Genomic DNA, 17,161 nt, shown 5'->3' with positions numbered 1-17,161 from the left:
TTTGATTTTTCAGAATTGTTGAGACAGTTTCAGCATCTTCAAACTGTCCCATACTTTGTCCATTAACTTACTGCTTGTCCATGTTCGAGACCAGTCTGGCCAACACGGTGAAGCCCCGTCTCTACCAAAAATACAAAAAACTTCGTCGGGTGTGGTGGCGTGCGTCTGTGATCCCAGCTACTCGGGAGGCTGAGAGAGGGGAATTGCTTGAACCAGGGAGGCGGAGGTTGCAGTGAGCCAAGATAGCGCCACTGCACTCCAGCCTGGGCGACAGAGACTCCATCTCAAAAAACAAAACAAAACAAAATTCTACATTTTCTTCCCCACTCCAGGGGAAACCACTGGGTAACAGTATTCATGTCAATATCATGTATCTACTGTTAGGTGAGGAGAAGGCCAGGAATTTTGTTCCAGAACTTAAAACCCAAGCAGGTGAATATGCAAGAGTGAAAACACTCACAAAAACCAGAGGTTCAAGGCCCCCTGATTCTGCCTGAAAACCTCAAAATGTGAATGAAACAACGAGGGGGACATCAGATCTTCCAGAGCTTCCAACCACATAAGGAAAAGATTTCCTAGGTTGAAAGGGTGTCAGCATAGAAGAAACCAAAGACTTGATTTTAAGCCATTAAAAAAACTAACTCATATTCCTATTTGGTGGAAATATATTTAAGGTTTACAGACAAAATTCTTAGTCTCTCAAGATTAAGGAAAAATAAATTTAAGAACAGTCTTTATAGACCTGATCTAGTCCTAAGTAGAGGACTTTCTATTCTCATTCGCCATCTTATCACAAGTTTCTAGTAGAATACTCTTCTTCCTTTCTCTACCCTACTATATAAAATATAAAGTATTTTTAAAAAATCAATACTACATTATATTTATCATATGAAAATAAATTATTTACAAAAGAAGGCCCAAAACTACATCGAAAACTTCAAGTCTGAAATGAAGAAATATTTAAAAGTATAAAAAGCTTCCTTAAACTGTTGCTCAGGTATTTATTATAGATGTTTCCTTAAACTAGTAAATTTCCTCTATGTTGGGAGAAAAAGGATCTCAAATAAGGACAAAATGGATGTAACATAAACTGATAATACATATAACACAACAAATTCATGGACTCTAGCACTATATCTTGTTATCATTATAGATGGAAAAACAGGTACAGTCTGTCAACAATCAAGCCCAGAAAAAAGTAGTTTCATCAGAATGACAAATATTTCCAGATTTTAAAACATAACTCACTGTGACATTTAAAATCTACAAAGAATATTTCTGCAGCACCCTGATTATTCTGTAACAGAATTAGACTTTTTAAATCAAATGAAAGCCAGAAGAATTAAAGACTACCTGAGCCAGGAAGTTTGTTAGAATTACCATATGACCCAGCAATTCAACGAGTAAATGTATATACATGTTCACTACAGCACTATTCACAATAGCCAAAAGATAGAAACAGCCCAACTGTCCCTCAAGGGATGAATGGATAAACTGTGATATATACAACAATGACATATTGTTCAGCCATAAGAAGAAATGAGGTACTGACAAATGCTAAGATATGGACGAACCTTAAAAACGCTGCTAAATGAATGAAGTCAGACACAAAAGTCACTATTATTCCACTTAAATGAAATATCTATATTCTATTATTCCACTTACATGAAATATCCAGAATAAGTAAATCTACACAGTCAGAACACAGACTGGGAGGAGTATGGGGACAGGTGAAACTGATTAATGGATACAGATTTCCTTTTGAGGTGATGAAAATGTTTTAGAACTAGATAGAGGTGGTGGAATGCACACTTTTAAACACTTGATTTTATGTTATGTTAATTTTATGTTATCTTAAAAAATAAAATAAATAATAATGCTGCTACATCACCAGTAATAAGACATCATTTACCACTGGTATGATACACTGAGTGTATCAGAGGACACCATCTCTACAGTGTCCTTCCCAGTAATGTATAACCTCAGTCTGATCATGAGAAAATACCAGACAAGGCCAAATTGAGGGATATTCTAAAATATAACTTGACTAGTGAATACTATCCAAAAGTCTCAAGGTCATGAAAGACAAGGAAAGACTAAAGAAATATCACACACTGGGGTAGACTAAGGAGACCTGACAACCAAATGTAATGTGGGTTTCTAGATTAGGTCCTGAAACAGAAAAAGGAAATGGTGGAAAAACTAGTGAAATATGAACTAAATCTGTAATTTCACTAATAGTACTATAATAATGTTAATTTCTTAGTTTTGAAAATTAAAGTATGGTTACATAAGATGATAACCTTAGGGGGAGCCGGGAGAAGGGTACTATTTCTGCAACTCTTAAATTATTTCAAAATAAAAAACGAAAGTAAGAAAGAAAGAAGGGAAGGAAGGATGGGAGAATGAGGCCTAGCAACCAACCTTAACTTCCTTCATGAACACATATATTAAGAAAATGCTGACATAAATTAAGTGAATAAGGATTAGAGGGGTTATTCTAATGGCAAGAAATAATTCACAAAATTTGCATCTACTTAGGAGATATGCATTCTTTTTGGGGTGAGGGAGTAGATTCAAACAGTCAAGTCAGCATAATTAAATTTTACAAATCAGGTTATGCAGAATTTAAACTAGTACTGACATTTTCAACAGCAGACTTCAAAATTAAAACAAGCAAAGTCGAAGGGAAAAAATAAAAATGTAACACTTATTATTCCTATAGGTTCCTACTATATTTTAAATTTAATATTAAAATGAGAAAAGTGTATTCATTTTAGCAACATGACTAGAATTACGCTGACTTAAATTTGTTTGATAATTTAATCAGATTTAGTTTTACTTTAAATCTGTAACCTTCTACTTAGACACATAATTAAATGATTGAAAAAAATTTTGATATGTAATTAAAAATCAGTTTGTGTCTGGACATAAAATTCTTAGTTGCCATGCCACTTATGTAGGAGGTAACTTTCTATCAAAAACAATTATCTTGAAAATGTATACACCAATCATTTTAAAAATGAAACCCACCAATATAAATTATACAAACTTCCATTTTCATTAATCATATTCACATCCTGGCATCCAAATACAATGTATAACCATAATCCTAATAACGAGAAAACAATCATCTTCGTTAAACCTGCTAATTACAGGTTGAGGATCCCTAATCCGAAAATCTGAAATCTGAAATACTAAAAAATCTGAAACTTTTTGAATGCTGATGTGATGCTCAAAGGAAATGCTCATTGGAGCAAATATTCCAAAATCAGAAAAAAATCCAATTTCCGAAATACTTCTCATCTCAAGCATTTTGGATAAGAAATATTCAACTTGCACTAAAAAGACAGAGACATTTAAATATACTTGATCTAGAGACATTTAAAATAAAGTTAAGAACCATATATTCTCACTCTCAGAAGAAACTAACCCTGTTGACACTTTGATTTCATACTTTCAGCCCCCAGAAAAGAAAATACATTTCTGTTTTTAAGCCATACAGTCTGTAGTACTTTGTTACAGCAACCTTAGGACACTAATACAGCTATTATGCAGCAAATGAAGCAGTGTACTCCTGTATTCACTCAGTAGCCTTTGCCTAGACCATCTTTCAGATTAAAGGAGCAATTTTCTCAACTCCTATGGACCAGCATACTTTATTGAAACTGGCGATCACAATCACTCTCTCAGAGAAGCTGCCTCGAATCCAGTCTCTGAACCATGGCTGCTGGTTGTATACCACACCAGCTACAATAAATCAGACATTGGATTGGCACGAGGCTCAGGGTCATCAGTAAACCAGAACCTTCACAACCTGGCTCTTTTGAAAGGATGGGCTGCTTCAAATTTTCTGTGCCTCTCAAACAATCTGAAAAATCTATGGAGAAACCTGCCTTCTGCCTTAGTTGCTGAGGTAGGAAAGTTAACAATGCAAGTCAAAATGACATGGAAACAGAAACTCCTGCTGGTAGCCAGACAGAAAAGATGGCATACAGAGTAATAATAAAAGTTTGTTTGATATGTTCCCTGAAAACCAAAACTACTTCCTATAATCTTAAAAGCAGGCCCTGTTCTCAGACTCCCATGAAAGCCCCTACTCCTATTCCTGCTACCCACACATATTTTAAACATGAACTAACTTCAGACACTCCTCTCAAACACAATCCAAAGTAAAACAGAAATAGAGATGACCCAAACCCAGATCCTACTCTTCAGTTCATTCCAGTGTATGTCAAATACTACTTTTTTTAATATAAGCTGAACTGTGTGCTGAATGCATTTCATACACTTTCATCCATGTTTTCACTAGAAAATGATGAACTAGGTATTTTATTTATCATCAAACTACACATGAATATACATATAAAAAATGCACACTCTAATAGAATAGTTCAAGCACCTAGGCCCACACTGCTGATGCAATGAGGTACAGATTTGTTAAGGCGTGATGGGATGGCTGGCTCTCCAAAGCTGTCATGGGAAAGTCATTATCCTATGAATGTAGTAAGTTCCAGGTCTAGCCTTCAGCCACACTGACTAAAAACTGGAGACTGATAGAAACTTGCCCAAGGACACACAAGTAGCAAGTAAAAAGGCCTGAATTTGAACCTTGTCTGCTGAAGTCTATCTTTTAATCACTATTCCACTACCAAAAGAAAACAAACAAACAAACAAAAAACCTGGAGCATCCATCTGCAACTCCCTGCATATGTCTCTATACAGAGAGAGGTAGAAACCAGAATATTAAAAATCTCCCAACAAAAGCTAGGATGAGTACTACCAACTTCAACCCTTGGGCCTTTATTTGGAGATGGCAGCCAATCCACTCTCCACCCTCAATGGACAAATTCTTTCTTTTCTTTCTTTTTTTTTTTTTTTTTTTTTTTTCTAGACAGAGTCTCACTCTGTCGCCAGGCTGGAGTGCAGTGGCGCAATCTCAGCTCACTGCAACCTCTGTCTTCCGGGTTCAAGCGATTCCCCTGTCTCAGCCTCCCGAGTAGCTGGGACTACAGGCATGCGCCACCATGCTCGGCTAATTTTTTGTATTTTAGTAAAGACAGGGTTTCACCATGTTGGCCAGGATGGTCTCAATCTGCTGACCTCGTGATCTGCCTGCCTCGGCCTCCCAAAGTGCTGGGATTACAGACGTGAGTCACCATGTCCGGCCAGACAAATTCTTTCTTTAGCTGCATCAATATAGTCATTCAGGTAAGTGGCCAAGGCTTCCAAGCCCATCAGTCATTCTGTCTCTTTTTTTTTTTTTTTTTTTTGAGACGGAGTCTCGCTCTGTCGCCCAGGCTGGAGTGCAGTGGCCGGATCTCAGCTCACTGCAAGCTCCGCCTCCCTTGTTTACGCCATTCTCCTGCCTCAGCCTCCCGAGTAGCTGGGACTACAGGCGCCCACCACCTTGCCCGGCTAGTTTTTTGTATTTTTTAGTAGAGGCGGGGTTTCACCGTGTTAGCCAGGATGGTCTCGATCTCCTGACCTCGTAATCCGCCCGTCTCGGCCTCCCAAAGTGCTGGGATTACAGGCATGAGCCACCGCGCCCGGCCCATTCTGTCTCTTTAGAGACTTTGTATCTCTGTATCTACTCTTTCTTCCCTGTGCAGATCTGAAACTCTCAACACCTATCTTATTTCCCTTATGACCAGCTACTTGAGTAAAGCATTTCTGCAACTCCAATTTATTAACAACAAATATATTCAGTAAATTTCACTGTTGAAAATTCAGCTATTTTATGCAAAAACATAAATACAGTCGTGTGCTGTATAATGACATTTCAGTCAATGTCAGACCACATATAGGATGGTGGTCCCTTAAGATTATAATACTACAATTTTACAGTTCCTTTTCTATGTTTAGATAAACAGATACCATTGTGTTACAACTGCCTACAGCATTCAGTACGGTAACATGCTATACAGGTTTGTAGCCAAGAGCAATGGGCTACATCATATAGCCTAGGTGTGTGGCAGTCTGTACATCATCTAGTTTTGCATAAGTACATTCTGTGATGTTCAGTACATTCTATGATGTTCACACAAAGATGAAATCACCTAACAACCATATCTCAAAACCTGTTCCCATCATTAAGTGGAGCATGATTGGATACTTAAATACCCATTAACTCCATTCATTCAATTAGCTGTTTGATTTCCTGCTATGTATACTACTATGTATATTGTCTACATGCTAAAAGTACAAAAATTATAACACCACTCTGTCCTCAAGTTGTTCAAAAATCTAGTAGAAGAGAGTTAGAAGTTTAGAAGAAATTATAGTTGCTCTTAGTAAACAGCCCAGCAGTCCAAAACAGGAAAAATTGCATGAGATGAAGCTTCAGAATGAATAGGAGAAGGGAAGGGTATTAAAAGCATAGTAAAAATACATGTCAATGCAGAAAAGCAAAGAGAAGAAAAAACGGAAGACTCCCAGCCAGAAGGCAATGTGTTCAGAATTATTAAATCATGTGGCAGGAAAGTAAGACCACTATGGTCTCAATCTCTTGACCTTGTGATCCACCTGCCTCTGCCTCCCAAAGTGCTGGCATTACAGGTATGAGTCACTGCGCCCAGCCAGTTATAGTTCTTAATACAAGAGAAATCATCAAATAGGAAGGTATATAAGAATTTGGGAGACAGACTTGTAAAAGGTCCATGCAAGATTCAGATTCCCCATCCTTAGGAAGTAAATGTTCCCTCCCATGACTGAGAATCACCAGAAGGGGAAGGGAACTTTTAACCAGAACAAAAACATAATGACATCTACCATTGAGAAAGACTATTTTGAGATTATACACTACACATCCATACTTGGGAGTACTATGAAGCTTTAAAAATAGAATGAGTGGATTTGTGTGAGCACATGGATCTATGTGCTCACATGGAGCTAAGTTCAAAAAGAAAAAGTCAAGGTACTGAATAATATGTATCATATGAATATTCTGGCACAGAGATTAGGGAGTCCAGATGATAAATAAGGGCTAACCAGAATAAGAAGAGCTGATTCCAGAGATAAGCATCTAGGAAGAATCAACAACACCTGTTAGACGCTATGGGTAAAGGAGAGGAAGGCATCTAGAATGCCTTGTTTTTAAATCCTAAAAAAGGTAAAGAGATTCCTTTCTATTCTGCTTGTTGCTTATCAACCTATTTAATTTAAAACTACTTCGAATCAATTTATTACAAATTCCAAATTAGTGATATTTGTAATAGTGCATTTTGACATATTTAAGAGCTAAAGAAATTTATTAACAGTGGATGAATTAACAGGAAAATACAGCCTTTCATCCTTCAGGAAAACATGAAAACAAATACTACCAACCAGGGACAGACAATTCAAACCTCACACTTACATTTGCTCCAATATTCCCTGAGGAATTTTTTTCTTACATACCAGTATTTTTAGTCCTTTCTAACTTAAATCCAGGATAAGATCTTTCTGCCATCAATTTAGAACTCTTCATTTCCAGTACTCTCATTGTCAGTCATTAAAGTAAGCATTTCAATATATAAATTATACAATTATACTTTAATACTTGAAAAAACCCTAGTTACACATGGAAAGGTAAACCACTGAGAATTTGGGCCCACAGAATTATACTGCCTTCCTTTGGGGGGAGGGACAAATAGTGATGATGTATGACAGTTTCCTGAGAAAATGTCACTAACATTTATTCAATAATGCAATCTCCTTACACTTTATCTATGTCAAGCAATATTTACAATTTTTCCAATCTCCACATAACAAAGAAAGCCCAAGCAACTACAAAATACCTAACTAGTATTTCTTTCCACAACATGATTTTCATTTCTGTGTTCTGTAAATAAGAAAATAATTAATTAAAAGCCATAGTACTAATAAAAATGCAAAAAGAGAAAGAAACTAAAATCCTGATCAAGGAGTGGATTAGAACTTTTATAATCCTTATAGAAGAGACTCCACTGGTTGCAAATCCAACATCCATTTTTACCTTTCCCCTCCCACAACTCAGGAGAAGCTGACCTACCCAGACTCTCTCAAGCTCCAGGGGTAGATCCTGAATCAAATGCTGTAATATCAACTTTCCTGGAAGTAAGTGGTTCAGAAACCCAAACTTAATTAAACTTGTTAGCACATGGTGATTGTTCCTGGTCCAAAGATAACATGTGATCTAAACGGGGCCAATAAAACTGAAGGAAAAAACCTTTAGTCCACAATAATGAGAAAAATTCTTGTTTCCCTACTGGAAGTGAAGAATGTTTGTTGTTCCAGCTACAGATAGTAGCTATCCTATAAACATGAAGGAAACCAGCCTGAAGATAAATTTTAAAAAACAGATAAGTCAGGCTGATACCTTGCTCATACAGTGCTTGGAGATCAAGCCCTAGAAGCTCCCCTACCTATAGTTTCCACTGTGGGAAAAAATCCACTTCATTCTGGAATAAGGCAGACTATTTGGGTTTCTGTTATTAAAAGAAGGAACCAGCATAATTTTAAGTATTTTTAAATAGTCTCTCAAAAATAAGTACCTATGTGAAAGCTATTTGAAACTTGGAAATAGCTTTAATAAACAACATTTTATAAACAAATTACAATCTTTAGAAGTCTAACGTAAGCTTTCTTAAATCCACTAAAAGCTCAGTCACAAAAATCTACATGACCACTTAATGGTCATGACAAATAAATAACAGGTATAAGCTAGTTTAATCTGATTGCATAAAAATGTTTATAATACACTTCTCAATAAAGAAAAATTGAATTATAACCCAAGGGTGGGTTAATTTGTACAAATTTTGAATAATGTCGCAAATATTTCCAAAACAGATGCTAAGAGACTCTACAAGGACACTCAGCTCAATCAGAAGCCAGATTAAAGTCCCATCTGGAGCCTAATGGCTCCATGGTTCCATTACAATTACCCAAGTCACCAAAAGTGAGACTTAATGGTTATACATCACAGAATCTCTCTTCGAAGTATATACAGTCTTATCCCCAAAACCAGAAAATCAAGTCATAAAAATAATTTTGCGTGTGTATACACAGACACAAGAGATTTGGTAGATATCCAAATGCTGCTGTATTTGTTCATGAACACTGAACTTTTTCTATATGATTTTTCACCAGTTATTCATTAGCATCTTTTTTTTTTTTTTTTTTTTTGGACAGAGTCTTACTCTGTCACCAGACTGGAGTGCCGTGGCGCGATCTTGGCTCACTGCAACCTCTGCCTCCCAGGTTCAAGCAATTCCCCTGCCTCAGCCTCCTGAGTAGCAAGGACTACAGGTGCCTGCCACCTCGCCGGCTAATTTTTTATATTTTAGTACAGACAGGGTTTCACCATGTTGGCCAGGATGGTCTTGACCTCCTGACCTTGTAATCTGCGCACCTCAGCCTCCCAAACTGCCGAGATCACAGGTGTGAGCCGCCACACCTGGCCAGCATCTTCTTAAAAGTGTTTTTGGACACAGTTGCTAGGATAGTGCATCACCTTCATTTGAAATGGGAAGGACAAAGTTCACCTGTCTCCCCCAACCCTCCCTTTTTTTTAAGACAAGGTCTTACTCTGTCCCCCAGGCTGCTGTGCAGTGACACAATCATAGCTCACTGCATCCTCAAACTCCTGGGTTCAAGTAATCCTCCCATCTCAGCCTCCCAAATAGCTAGGACTACAGCTATGCACCACATGTCCAGCTAATTTTTTAATTTTTTGTAGAGACAGGGTCTTGCTATGTTGCCCAGGTTGGTGGTGTCTAACTCCTGGCCCCAAGCAATCCTCTCACCTTGGCATCTCAAAGCACTGGGATTACAGGCACGAACCACCACACCAAGCCCACTTTCTCCTTTAACATCAGCCTTGAAAGTAACTCAGATACCTGGAATTATCTCTTTCATATTTATCTTCTCATATCCTAGCATAGACATTATTTCTCATTAAATCAGGAAAACTGAGTTAGGCCATTTTATCTCCTAATTTTCATGGCTAGAAGTTGTCACAGTGCCAAAGAAGTTTAGAGGAGGTTACCGGGAAAGCATTCGAATATCAGCATCCAGACCAATGCTATTAAAAGTATAGTCTGATTTCACTGCCTGACCATGAACCGTTAGTTAAAACTATTTTATAGCAATTTGACAAAGTAATAAGCCAATATTTTATGTATTTGATTTTTTTCTCTAGAGTAGGATAGGGTCCCAAATTTGAAGGTTGAATTCCACTTGAAAATGTCTGCTGACCTAACAAGGTGCTTTGTTTTACTCTTTTAATTTGAATGCCTTTAGATAGAACCCAAGCCCTCTGATTAGCTAAAGTGGTAAGTTATTTGCAACTGTTATCTGGTCAGTCCCAGAAGGCATGTGAGTGTCCAATCAAAGATCCACTGGACAAGTGTTTCTCAAATTGTAACACCCCTTAGTAGGTAAGGAAAGCAATTTAGTGAGTTTTTTTAAAATAATATCTGGCACTGCATGGCATGATATGTATGGCATGACACACAAAAAGTAGAAACACAGTATGTTTATATACACACATACATATACTTGTATGTGTTTATGTACATGTGTGTCTGTGGTTGTGATTTAAATTTTCTTACTGGGGTTCATGGGCAAAAAAACCAGAATGAACAGAGCACTGTACCAGACCAATATCTTCATTTCATAGATGCAGAAGCTGAGACTCAAGGTCACAGTCAGCTGGAAGCAGTCCCAGTGTGCTTTCCTTTACATTCATGATTGTAAATCTGTATGTACACTGAGGTCTGCAAGGCCAATACACAGAAAATACAGTATATAGGCCCCAAAACTGATTATTTTAAAATCCTAGATCAATTAAAACTTTATTAGGTATTTTTTAAGTTTTGAATACTAAAGATGAAAATTTTTATGTAGAATGATATATATTTGATTACATAAAAATTTTAAATGGTTATATGACCCAAAAATAAAAAATCCAAACAAATAAAACCAAATTCCTCAACTCACTAGTTTAAAAAAAAAAAATCAAACACAGAAAAAAAATACGACATACTACAAAAGACTGATCTTCTTAATATATAATATAGTAATTAAATATGAGAAAAATACCTGAGTAACAGGTAAATCATATTAAGAGGTAAAATATAAAATAAATATAAATGGTCAATAGCATTAAAAACGGGTACATTATTACAACAAGACACTACTTTTCTCTTATAAAATTAGCAAAGATGTTTTCTTTTTAAGTATTAATACGAGAATTGATGTAAAAAATTCAGGAATCAAAATTGCCGGTAGAAATGAAACTTGTAGAGTTTGGCAGTAAGTATCAGAAGACTTGTAATTACCCTTCTAACCAGTAAGTCCATTTCTGGAATTTAGCCTATGGAAATAATGAGGGATATATGCAAACACTATTAAAAGCAGTTTGAATGCAGTAGTATATATAACAGTGGAAAATCCTAATAACCTAAATAGTCATCTATGGGAACTGGTTAAAAAATATATAGGACTTCTATATAATAATAGAATGTTACACAACTATTAAAAGAGATGATATAGGCTTACCTTTCCTGCTCACAATATACTATTAAATGAAAAAAAGTAATAGATGCAAAAATATCCCATTTTTCATATAAAAAACTTATAAAATACATTTGATTCATTCTTATAATAACCCAACATATTTAGAATAAATGGACAAATGCATTTTTACAGTGAATTTTCTAACACAATCATTTTCTTCTTCTTTTTTTTTTTTTTTTTTGGTCTGAGACGGAGTCTCACTCTGTCGCCCAGGCTGGAGTGTCATGGCATGATCTCAGCTCACTGCAACCACCGCCTCCCGGGTTCAAGCAATTCTCCTGCCTCAGCCTCCTCAGTAGCTGGGATTACAGGCACACACCACCATGCCCAGCTAATTTTTTTTCGTATTTTTAATAGAGATGGGGTTTCACCATATTGGCCAGGATGGTCTCAATCTCATGACCTCGTAATCCACCCACCTCGGCCTCCCAAAGTGCTGGGATCACAGGCGTGAGCCACCATGCCCAGCCAGAAAACGATTTTTAGAGATACCTAATATAATGTATTAAAAAATGCAAACATTCTTAAAACAGGTCTCGATACCAAAGACCATTTTCAACAGTAACACTGAATATTCAATTGCATGGATAAAGTTAAATTTTACAAAAGATGCCAATGGTATGGATACAAGATGCCAATGGTATGGATACAAATTCTTTTCACTTCTTTTGCATTCTGATAGGGAGGGAGAGAGGGACAGACAAAAAGAGAGGCAGATAGAGATGAAGAGGACAATTTGCATTTTAGCTTTCTTCTCATCCCAAAAATGATTTAGTATAAGACACCACTCCAAACAAAGTGAACACATTATAGGACAAAAGAAAACAATTCAAGAAACAAGGATAAAAGAACAGAACGCTACCACTGTACCAGTTAAGGCTCTTGATTATAAACAACAGATACATGTTCTAGTGAATCTAAGTCAAAAAGGAATTTATTGGCTAGGTACTAGATAGTTCAGAACACTGAGACAAGGTTGGAAAATCCAGCTTGGACAGGAATCAAGGCAGGCAAATCACAGAAAAATGTTTGCCTCCACAGCCTTGAATGAAGCCTGAACTTATGTTACTGCATCAAGGGTTACAGGCTCTTTTAGAATTTGTCTAGCAGCCTTTCTGGTTTTTACAGAAAAGTCCCGCAATATTTAAAAAAAGAAGAAGAAGAAGAAGAAAGAAAGAAAGGAAAAAAGAAGAAGAAGAAGAAAGAAAGGAAAAAAAAAAAAAGAGTTACAGGCCAGGAGGAAGCATCTCAGTGGCAGCTCTTAGCCTCATGCCCATGGTCTTTCCAGCTGTCAAGGAGCAACTCTTAAACTACAGAAGGGCCTCATGCTAGCCTTTAGGCTTCCTTAATCTTGAGGGGTGAGAAGCAGTCTCCTAACCTAGAAAGGGGCTTAGTAAGGCCCCAGGCAATGAAAACCACAAATGTCCTCTAGGAAGACCAACTCTTTGTAGTAGAACTGAAGTGTCTTTACTTTTACTCAGTGTCTTGCTTATATCTTTATAAAAGTTTGCAAACTGAAAGTTGATAAAAATTAGTGCAAATCTCTTTAACATCATTTTATTAGATTTGTTTGGTACCATTTTCAGTGTATTTCCAAGGCAAAAACGTACTCTTCCTAAAGTAGTTCTATCAACCAACAGTAGACTGAGCAATTTGGATGGGGTCTAGCAAGTTTCTTAACACACTATAAGTATTGCCTCTTGCTTTATATTCTATCCGTCTGCTAATTTGGTTTCTTGCTTGCCTTTTTTGCTGCAGCTGTGCACCGGGTTAACTGTTTCAATGGTTTTCCTACAATAACTCACAAATTTTTTCCTGATCAGTGTGCTGTATGATTGGTTCTTTGTTCCTAAGATAATTATTTTACATTTGTCTACACTGAACTGCATTTGCCATCTGCTGGCCCAATCACCTAAACAATCCAAATCTTTTTGAATCTGATTGCATTGTTCCTCATTATTTCCCCTAGCTCCAATTTTAGGATCATCTGCAAACTCTGAGATCTTTTCTTTAAAGCTTGGACACATTTTATTTTAATATAGAGGGGTTTTTTTGTGTGTGTGACCCTTTAGACACTCCAGCTGAAATCCTTTTCCAACTAGAAAAGTTTCCAAAAGCTTATCCAAAGATACCTTCCAATTATGCAGTCAAAGTGATGCTAGAAACAAAGCTAAATAGTACCCATTCTATTTCATTTTTCTATACATTGCCATGTTTTTAAAAGTATTATGTCTTCTAAGTTCTTCTCTTCAAAGTATAAATATTTTTAGGAAATGCAGTAATTCTGTTTTCTAATTTGAACATTCATGGCAACTGTTTTTGTAATAACTTTCCTAAACTACACATGACAAATTTTTCAGCAACTCCCTATACATAAGGCATTTCATTTAGTCATAAAAATATTTTTTGAGCACACATTAGTAATTAGCATTAGATACACTGCAGTCTTATGACCTTGGTCCAATTATTTATCTCCCAAAACTTCTGTTTCCTACTGACAAAGAAGATTTCAGAAGATAACTTCTAAGCACTCATCCACATCTAGCATTCTGAATTACCTTTTATCTATAAAGTAACATACTAGAATCACCATTTCTAAAATTTTTCTCCTTCAGATTTCCCAAACATCATTTTATTATAAGCACTCAAATAATTCATTAATTTTTGCAACATTTTAGAACTGCAAGATTGTATATACTTACTTAGCAGTATTTACCCTTCAAATTAGACTTGACAAATCTGAACATAGTAAATCTCCATTACTTATTAAGTAGTACACCGAGCACATGTTTAGATCTAGAAAAAACTGTTGCTCCATAAACTTTAGTGATTTCTTAGTATAATCACATTTCCACAAAAGCCCTACCCGTGTTAACAATCTTATATAGAAGTTAAGATCTAATTTAAGAACCAATGGTTCTCTCAAAAGAAAGAAGTGATGATTCTGGGTGGAATTACTTTCATTAAAGGTAGGATATGAAAATCCACTAAGAAAAATTAGTTTTAATAATTCCAAAATAGAAACATTATAACTAACAATTACTACTATTAGATCTTTCATCTTTTTGTGGAAGAACCCTCTAACAACTGATTAGTCCAAATTTTTTTTCATTTATTCACTAAACAGTTAGTGAATGTTACAATAATATAAAAATGAATACAAGACAGTGTGAGATGTACATATGTTGTTACAAAAAATCATTGTAGAGGTACAGTCAGCTACACGGAAGTTAGGAAGAGGAATAATTTACTTCTAGTTGCTGGATGAAAAGCTTTGTAAATGAGATGCATTTGAACTCTCAAATATTACAATATCTTTTAAAAGCAAGCCTACTAAGCTATGAATATTATCACAGAAAAGACAAATATAAAACGCTAAGCAGTCAAAGTAAAAAAATTTTTAAAAACCTCAGAAAACAGACAGATTTGCTGGTTGCTTATAATAGAATCATGTTTTTGATTTTTTGTAATTTTTAAAATTTTTCTGTAATGAACATATATTATCCTTATAATAAGACATAGTAAAAGATTTTTCTATTAATTTTTTAAAGCCATACTTTGAACAACTGAACAAATGAAATGCTATATGTCAAAAGCCTCTAACTTACAAAAATTAAGTCACTAACAAGTATTTCATTTCTAAAAAGCTAAAGGACCCACTAAAAAGAAATCATAATTTATTAAGCCCTTTATTTTTGAAAGAAACATTGATTTTCAATGCAATTACTTTCGTTATAAGGTAGGATTTAAAAATCCACTAAGAAAATAATTTTTTCTTTTTCTTTTTTCAATGAGACGGAGTCCAGACTGGAGTGCAGTGGCACAATCACGGCTGCAGTCTTGACCCCCCAAGGCTCAAGCGATCCTCCAATCTCAGCCTTCCGAGTAGCAGGGACTACAAGCATGCACCACTGCACCTGGCTAATTTTTGTATTTTTTGCAGTGATGGGGTTTCACCATGTTGCCCAGGCTGGTCTCAAACTGGTGGGCTCAAGCTATCTGCCTGCCTCAGCCTCCCATAGTGCTAGGATTACAAGCATGAAACACCGCACCCAGCCAGGAAAATTATTTTTAATAATTCCAAAATAGTACGTTTATAACAATTGTTAAGGTTTTGTCTTTCATCTTTTTGTGGAAGAACTCTCTAACAACTGATTAGACTGATTTTTCAAACACTTATGAAATGATACATGTTGTCTCCAGGAATATTTAATTTGTATTTTAAGATAAAAGCATTTAATAAATCCATAAACAACCACTGACTTTTATTTCAAACAGATCCCCATTTACTAAAACTTTGATCTTTGACTGTGTTATATTCTATTAAAAGTAACAACATTCTACATATGATTTAATTCTACCTGTAATCTAATAAAGGCATTTCACTTAAAAAAAACTATATTTATGTATATACATATATAAACACATATATATGTTATATACATATATATATATATATATATCTTGAATCTCCCACATGATTCAGAGCATAGCAAAAGAAAGTGTATGAGCTGAGAAAAGAGGAAATAAAAGCACTAGAGGAATGGCGGGGGTGGGTACAGGGAGGGAAGAAAAGAGTGTTTCAATAAACATTTCCATAACTTAATACCTGCTTAGATTTTCAAAATTCTAGTTTTTTTTTACTGTTTGATTTTACACTCTATGCTATAGTTTATAGCTGAATAAGTATCCTATAATCTGAAATTAAACTCAACTAAATCTCTTGAGGTATATAACAAGTTACACAGAATTACTAAAGTAATAAATAATTATGTTTCATTTAGTCTGTTAACTTCCCTAAAGGATGGAATTTTACTAATATAATCTATTAATATTGTTTCATAGACTATCACTAGTTTTCAATTTGATAAAGCTAGAAGGAAGGCAATATGCTGGGATTTCAAACTGGCATCCATAGGCCACTTCCAGTGAGCAAACAGTTCATTCGGAATAAACTGCCAAGATTTTTTAAACTTGATATTTCACATAAAAATTTAGATTTTTAACTGACCTCAAAAAAAAAAAAAATCACTAGATTCATAGTTCTGGTCCCACTGCTGTCAATGCTCACTAGACAACTTTCCTCCCCACTTTCTGTGGCTTACCAAGTTCCACAGGAAGTAGGGTTTATAATCCCTAAATAGAGTGTGGAGGCAGTCAGATTCTGACTCGAACCCCAGTTCCTCTACGTCCAAGCTGCACAACCCAGGGCAAGTAGTTTAACCTCTTTAAGATTTAATTTCACCATCATGACTGATATGGTTTGGTTCTGTGTCCCCACCCAAATCTCACCTTGAATTCTGTAGTTCCCATAATCCCCACGTGTCGTGGGAGAGACCCAGTGGGAGGTAATTTAATCATGGAGGTGGTTACCCTCATACTGTTCTCGTGACAGTGAGTGAGTTCTCATGAGATCTGATTATTTTTAAAAGGGCGTTTCCCAATTTTGCTCAGCATTTCTCCTTCCTGCCGCCATGTGAAGAAGGACAAGTTTGCTTCCCCTTCCTCGTAAGTTTCCTGAGGCTTTCCCAGCCCTGTGGAACTAGGAGTAAATTAAACCTCTTTCTTTTATAAATTACCCAGTCTCAGGCAGTTCTTTATAGCAGCGTAAGAATGGACTAAT

At 35.9% G+C, this 17,161-nt stretch overlaps 1 protein-coding gene and 1 non-coding gene across 2 annotated transcripts in view; one reads left to right on the top strand and one right to left on the bottom strand.

The window, feature by feature from the left end:
• The window catches only part of LOC105465802 (TBC1 domain family member 5), a 570,286-nt gene that overhangs the window by 485,389 nt on the left and 67,736 nt on the right, over nt 1–17,161 (bottom strand). The window lies entirely within an intron of this gene.
• On the top strand, nt 12,614–12,676 carry LOC112423870 (U7 small nuclear RNA). Its single transcript, XR_003014440.1, has one exon. It is a non-coding gene; the product is annotated as a U7 small nuclear RNA (small nuclear RNA).

This window comes from Macaca nemestrina, chromosome 2 (assembly GCF_043159975.1).
Source record: "Macaca nemestrina isolate mMacNem1 chromosome 2, mMacNem.hap1, whole genome shotgun sequence".
NCBI classification, from domain to species: Eukaryota; Metazoa; Chordata; class Mammalia; order Primates; family Cercopithecidae; genus Macaca; species Macaca nemestrina.
The sequence above is the reverse complement of the archived record's forward strand: the minus strand, read 5'-3'. Positions and strand labels throughout refer to the sequence as shown.